Here is a 6,938-nt window from a genome sequence, read left to right on the forward strand (position 1 = left end):
CACACACACACACACACACACACACACACACACACACACACGCATGCTCCTTGTCAGTTCAGCCCCCGGACACCCTCTGAGCCCCGAGCGTGAGCATAGCAGAACTGGCTTCCTGGCTGTGCCCAGCGCCCTCTGGGGTGAGGCTCTCCTGGGCTGGGAGCCCGGTCAGCTGGCTTCCCCAGGCGTGACTGCTCTCTGAAAAAGATGGGAGACAGGGATGTTTCAGCGTGGGATCCTGGGACTGCTTAAAGCCTGGCTCTCTCTGTGGACTGTGGGTGAGGGACAGGGTGTCTGCAGCCCCTGCTTCTCTACAGAAGAAGCCCAGCCCACCCATGAGTGGAGGTCACACTGGTGGCACAGACACTTCCAGCCGTTATACAGGGTCAGAGGTCAGTCAAGGATGAGAAGGCATGACACTGGGTTTCCAGTCGGGCAGTAGCCGGGCACTGGGGTGGGCAGGGTGAACCGCTCCGGAGGCTGAATGCACCATGCCCGTTGTACGTACATTCAGCCGGTGCCACAGGGGAGGTAGGTGGCAGTGTCTGGAATCACGGAGCTGCTGGTGGGAGACCCGCCCTTCCTGAGAGTACAGGGACCAGGGCTTGGGTGGGAACCCACCACTGACAGTGAGCCTGCCAGACACCTCGGCCCTTCCTGATGAGTGACTGCCAGGGGGACGGCGGCCGAGCTGACTCAGGGGACAGGGAGGGCCTGGGTCTACCCTGTGAGCATGACCCCACTTTGGGATGTGGCAGTCAGGGGAGCAGTGGTCGAGGTGGCCCTGGAGGGGTGGTAGTGGTGGTGGCGGCTGGGTCTATCCTGTCTGTGTATGTGGACTCCATATGCTGGCCCCTCCCCATAGAAAACCCACATCTACCCCCAGGACGAGAGACGGTCACCCCCGAGCCCCCCCCCACGCTCTGTGGTTTGGGAAATTCTGACGCATTTTCACACAAAACAGGAAAACATGGCCGCTGCCATGAAACCTGTCTGGGGCTGAGGCCCCTTTCCCCAAGGCTCCAAGGTGAGGGAACTCAGAAGGGGGTCCACTCACCCCCACTCCTCCCCCTCCCCGTAGGCTGAGCCTCCCCTCCCTGCCCCCAGCCTCTGCAGTCCCAGCCCCCACTGGGGTGCCTATTCCCAGAAGCCCAGGAGGGCTGTTAGAGTGGGGATGTGTGCTTCATGGCATGGGGAGGGGCTGGGGCTCACTTCCCCTGCCCCCACCCTGCACCCCGCTGGGTCCAGAATTAGCCACACCCTGAGGACAGAGGAAGCTGCCCCACTAGCCGTCCCAGGACTGAGCAGCATTGACACATGCAGACTGCTTTCTGCTCACACCCGGGCTCTGCTCTGCCCCTGCCCATCTCAGCAGCTGCTCCCACCATCCTGGGGCCTCGCTGGTCCTCCTGTCACCGATGTCCCTCTTATTAACAGCCTCCTGGTCACATGGGCCACAAGCCCCATTACCGTTCTCACCGAATGGCTGGCTATGGCAGGCAGGACAGCTGGCGTGGGGGCCACACAGCTGCCTGGGGACACCAGCAGACAATGGCACTGTGGGGGGAGGGGCCAAGGCTTCAGTTATGGCTCAGCTCTGCTCCACAGGACTGGCCGGGCTTCAGAGGTGCAGGTCCCTTCGGTACAGGGTCCCCTCGGCACAGGGTCCGCTTGACAGACCCCCAGCACAAGATCCCCTTGGCACGGCACCCCACCGCACCCATTCCCCTGAACAAAATACTGTCTGGGGCTGAGGCCCCTGTCCCCAGGGCTATAAGGTAAGGGAGCTCACAAAGTGTGCCCACTCACACGGCTCCAAGCTGGGCCTCCCCTCTCCCAGCCCCCAGGCCTGCAATCCTGGCCCCAATGGTGCACCCAGTTCAAGAAGGCCCTGCAGTGGTCCAGGGAGGGCCATTAGAGCAGGGGGCACAGACCCCCTCAGCCCAAGGTCCCTCAGAGCATGGCCCTGAGCATCTGCTGGCCCTTGGTCAGCCTCTCACCTCCTCCTTCCATTTGTTTCTGTGTCTTGCCCAGCACTCGGGGAAGGGAGGGGGGGTGGGTAGGGGGATGCACTGGGCTGTGCAGGGAGGACACGATACTAACACACAAAGGCACCTTTGTTTTGGATTGAACAATAGACTGTATGTCAACGGATATGTTGGAATGAGTAAGGCATGTCAATTAAAACATTATTAAAAATAAATAAATAAATAAATATTTATAAATAGATAGACAACCAAACAAATAAATAACCAAGGCTCCTGATCGCCACGGGGGCTAATGGCCAGTTAATCACCGCATTCCCAGGAGAGTGGGTTACTTTAGCACTGCTGCCGCCAGGCTGAGGACAGCTCCTGCCTGGAGCCTCCAGACAGACAGTGGGCAGGGATGGGGGTGAACTCTGTCCCTGGGGACTAGGAGCATGGCACTGCCCCCTCCCTGACTCCCAGTAGGTGTGGCACAAGGGACGGAGTCACTCCACTCAGGACGAGCTGACCACAGAGGAGGGCCAAGTTCAATCGGGTCTTGAACCACAAAGAGGAGGTGTGCGCATGGGCTGGGGGCGAGCGGACACTGGGGGCTCTGGCAAAGGCACGGTGGGCAAGAAGCCAGGACGCTGAAAGAACACGTCCATGCCGCCCGAAGTCAGGAGCCAAAAACAAGGCTCCAGGAATTGATGGAATACTGCGTGACATGGTTCAACAAGCTGACGGAGCACTTGCTCGTCTGTCCCAGGAAATCTGGAAGACAGCTACTGGGCCAGTGACTGGAAGAGATCCCTATTTGTACGCCTTCCGGAGGAAGGTGACCGCACAGATTGTGGCGATTATCAGACAGTATCACTGGTATAGCACACAGGGAAATGTTGCTAGAGATCTTTCCACAATGGTTGCCGCGGGACATCGACAGGGAGCAGCCAGCAACCTCAGGCGGATTCGGAGGAGAATGTGGAACGAGGGACAGCATTACCGACGTCAGCTGGATCTTGGCTGGCAGCAGAGAAAATGCTGAAAGACGCACTTGTGTCTTATGTACGACACAAAGGCATTTGGCTGTGTAGATGAGGACAAGCTGCGGCCATCATCGAGAGGAACGGGGATTCCATAACACTTCACTGTGCTCACGTGGAACCTGCACGTGGGTCAAGAGGCAGTTGCGGGAACAAAAGCAGGAAAGGCGTGTGTTGGGGTTGCACCCTCCCGCCACAGTCGCTGAGTCTGCACGCTGAGCAGATCATCAGAGAAGCTGTGGAAATGAAGACGCGTGCAGCACCAGGATTGGAGGGAGGCTTGTTAGCAAACTGGACTATGTAGGGGACACAGCCTTGCTGCGGAAAGACAGGAGGGTGTGTAGTGCTTGCCGAGGAAGATCAAGGACTGCAGCCGTCAGAATGGATGACAGCTCCATGTGAGGATGACCAGAACCTCACACTGGACCCATAGGTGACATCAGGATAAACCGAGAGAAGGCTAACGTTGTCAAGGATCTCGTCTTGCTTGGGTCCACAAGCAGTGCTCGTGGAAGCAGTAGTCAGAGGTCAAACGACACACTGCATGGGGTCAGTCTGCTGCACACAACTTCTCTCAAGTGCTGAAGAGCAAGGGTGTTACTTTGAGGACTAAGGTGTGCCTGACCCACGTCACGGTGTTTTCAGTCGTGTCCTCTGCCTGTGTGAGTTGGAGCTTAACTAAGGGAGACCAAGGGAGAGAGGGTACAGGCGAATGATGTGCTGGGGAGACCAGGGACAGCACGCCGGCCTGCCGGAAGGACACACAGAGCTGTCCTGGAAGAAGGATGGCCAGAGTGCTCCTTAGAAGCGTGGACGGCGAGACTTTGTCTCCTGTACTTGGGTTTCAGATTACTCACAGGGTTTTCCTAGAAGGCCATCAGGAGGCGAAGCCTTTGGACATGTCAGCAGAGACCAGTCCCTGGAAGAAGATGCCATGCTTGGTAAAACAGAGGGGTCACCGAAACGAGGAAGACCTTTGGCGAGATGGATTGGCACGGTGGTGGCAACAATGGGTCCAACCATAAGAACAACTGTGGGGATGGTGCTGCGTCCCTTGGGGTGGCCGTGAGGCAGGACCAATGTAAAGACCCCGAGCAGCAGCAATGCTCTTGGGAGACAGCTCCATGCGTGAGCGCTGCACCCACAAGGCTCCCAAGAAGAAAGATGTTGGATGGTGACCCGCTCACTCTTTTTCACACCATCGAGTGGATTCCAACTCACAGAACAGACCTGCCCCTGTCTGTCTGGGAGCAGAAAGCCCCATTTCCCTCTTGCTGGTGGCTTGCTGCCCGTGAAGGCAGTAGTCTTACGTGTCACCCCCTGCAGCACAGAGTGGACACACAGACGCAGATGCTAAAGAAAGACAGGCATGGGGCCAGGGACGAGGCTCTTCTGAGAGTGACTCTGGGGATGGGGTGGGGCGGGGGAAGGTAGAGCAGGGCCCTCCCCCTGGATGGTGCTCACTCCCGCACTAGGAAGCAGGTGTGTGCGGACCTTTCCACACACAGGTGCCCAGGTTCAGCGCCAGGGGCAAGGTGGAGGTTGGCTGGGTCAGGGCGCCCCCATGTGGCATCTCCTTCACTTTAGGGGAGTGGACAAGGAGGGCTCTGGACCACACTGGAGACTGCAGGCTGTCCCCCTCCGGCCATTGCCGGACACCGGTGGGACATGAACAGCATAGTTCTGAGGGTGGGGTTGTCGCTGTCCTGCCTGCTGCCTCCTCCTCTCCCCCTACACATCCCCGCATCTCGTGGGGAAAAACCCACAAGTCCTACAACTCTCCCATAGTCCCACCACGAGAGTCACAGGAGGCACGGGCTGTCACTGCTCTCCTCGACCCCCCACAGTAACCCAGCAGACAGCCAGCTGGGTCCCCCACACAGGCTCACAAGGATGTCTGGGCTGGGTGCCACAGTGTGGCCTAGGGCCAGTCCCTCCCAGCCCAGAGCAGACAGGTGCCAGGCCCAGGGGCATAGTGAGCAGACGGTCAGTGGGCACATCCCACCCCAGCCCTGGCCCCAGTAGCAGCTCCCTAACCCAGGATCGGCTGGATGCCAGGCCGGGGACTCTCGGGCTGTGCTGACCACAGAGACAGCCCCCGCCCTTCCTGACAGGGCCTTGGAAACCAGTCGCTCCCTCTGAAAGCACCCAGGATCACCATGCGGACTCTACCCTGATCATCCACGGGTGGAGTGAGGGGTCAGGCCCCCCATCTTCTGGGTGGGGAGGGCCCCAGCAGGTTCTGGCATGAACCTGCCCACCAGGAGACTCCAACGGGTGGCAGCTCTCCGGGGGTGGGGAACATCTCCCCCTGGCTCTGGGAGAGCAGCTGCCTTACACCCCAGTTTCCCAGCCAGTGAGGGGGGGCTCAGGGTTTTACGCCCTGGGCTGAGCGGGGGAGGCTTTCTTCTTGGATGCTCTGGTTGGGGAAGATGGGACAGGAGACAGACCCCCGGTTGGGCGGGGAGTGGGGGGCAGGGTGATGGTGGCCACCAGGTTCACGAGGCTCCACCAGTGACCCCTCTGACTGAGTGGGGCCAGGCTGGGGACCCACAGGCCCTCTCGGCGCAGGGCATGGGGGAGGCTGGATGCAGCAGCATCTCCTTACCTGAGGCCAAGAGTTTGGGGCTCCCTCATGTCCACCGAGCTGCAGGTGCACGGCTGACCCCTCGGCGGAGCTGATGGACTCCCAGGTCCCTGGGCGGGGACCCTCTGAGGTCCCTGGCTGCCCCGCGGGCTTCTCTGGTCTCTGTTCCCTGAGGGTCAGGTTCTTGCTGCTCAAGTGTCCTTGTTGCTGGTTTCTGTCCTCGGGCACCCAGCCTTCCCCTTCCTCACTTGAGTGGTCAGTGTAGGGCCCTGGGCCCTGGCTCCGGCATGGGGGACACGGAGGACGCTTGGCAAGGGGAGGGACTTGGGTCGCTCATGGGATGCCCGTCTTGATGGTGGGCTCTGTCTGTCTATTCGGCCAGCAGGTCAAGACACTGGGGAGTGGCACAGTGTTGTGGAGGTCCGGTGGTGTCTGTGTTGGGGATGGGGTGGGGTGGTTGTGTCCTCCTGGGGGACATGCCCACCATGGAGTGACTGTGTCACGGGTCTCATCTGGCCATCAGGGGCCAGCCCAGCTCTTCCTGAAACCCTTCCCAGGGACGGGGACCAGTCACAGCCAGCCAGGGGCTGCTCACAGCAGGTCTGGAGGATGGGGACCAGTCACAGCCAGCCAGGGGCTGCTCACAGCAGCCCTGGGGGACAGGAACTAGTCAGACAGCCACAGGTGCTGCTCACAGCAGCTCTGGAGACCGCAAGGCAGTGGGGGTCTTGCTTGGCTGGGCTGTGTGAGGGGGCCATCTAGGCAGCTGCCAGCGCAGCCCAGGGTGCCCCATGGGGAGCCCTTCAGACATCGGGCACCAATAGCCCTCTCAGAGGCATTCCAGAAAGTTCCACGTTGGCGTGGTCCCCCCTCAGCCCCTCTTCCTCAGCAGGGAAGGGTTCCAGCTGGTCAGGTCCTCTCCGGCCTTCAGGGACACACTGCCAGGCTCCGTTCTCCCAGCTGGGCAAGTGCTGCTCCCTGCTCCCCTGGGTGGGGAGGGGTCTGTGCTCGCCAGGGGCTGCAATGATGGAGAGTGGGGTCAGGGGTGGGGGTGTGTGCAGGAGAGGGAGCAGTCACAGTGGGGGTTTGGCAACAGCTGGCCACCTGCTTCCCAGTCCAAGACCCTTAGGCACAGGTACCACAGGATGCTGTGTACATGCCCTCCTACAGGGGCGTATCACTGCAGGGGTCCTGCCCCCCTCCTCTCCCTGTGCCCCTCTTATAGCAGACCCCTCTGGAGGCCAGGCCCCGGAGCCCAGGGTCCCCTGCACCCACCAGAGGAGTGCTGGGTGCTCCCCCAGGCCGAACCAAGCCGGGTGTACTCACCACGCCCAGGGGCCAGGA

General features: G+C 60.5%; 1 long non-coding RNA gene across 1 annotated transcript; it reads right to left on the minus strand.

Moving 5' to 3' along the window:
• Positions 1 to 6: 6 nt before the first annotated feature.
• LOC123521796 lies at positions 7 to 6,938 on the minus strand. The gene is made up of 3 exons (XR_006680139.1): positions 6,921 to 6,938; positions 5,616 to 6,612; positions 7 to 195 (listed from the first exon to the last, which is right to left on the minus strand). It is a non-coding gene; the product is annotated as an uncharacterized LOC123521796 (long non-coding RNA).

Source organism: Echinops telfairi, unplaced genomic scaffold (genome assembly GCF_000313985.2).
Source record: "Echinops telfairi isolate 266 unplaced genomic scaffold, ASM31398v2 ScPeMD7_70;HRSCAF=299, whole genome shotgun sequence".
In the NCBI taxonomy this organism is placed as follows: Eukaryota; Metazoa; Chordata; class Mammalia; order Afrosoricida; family Tenrecidae; genus Echinops; species Echinops telfairi.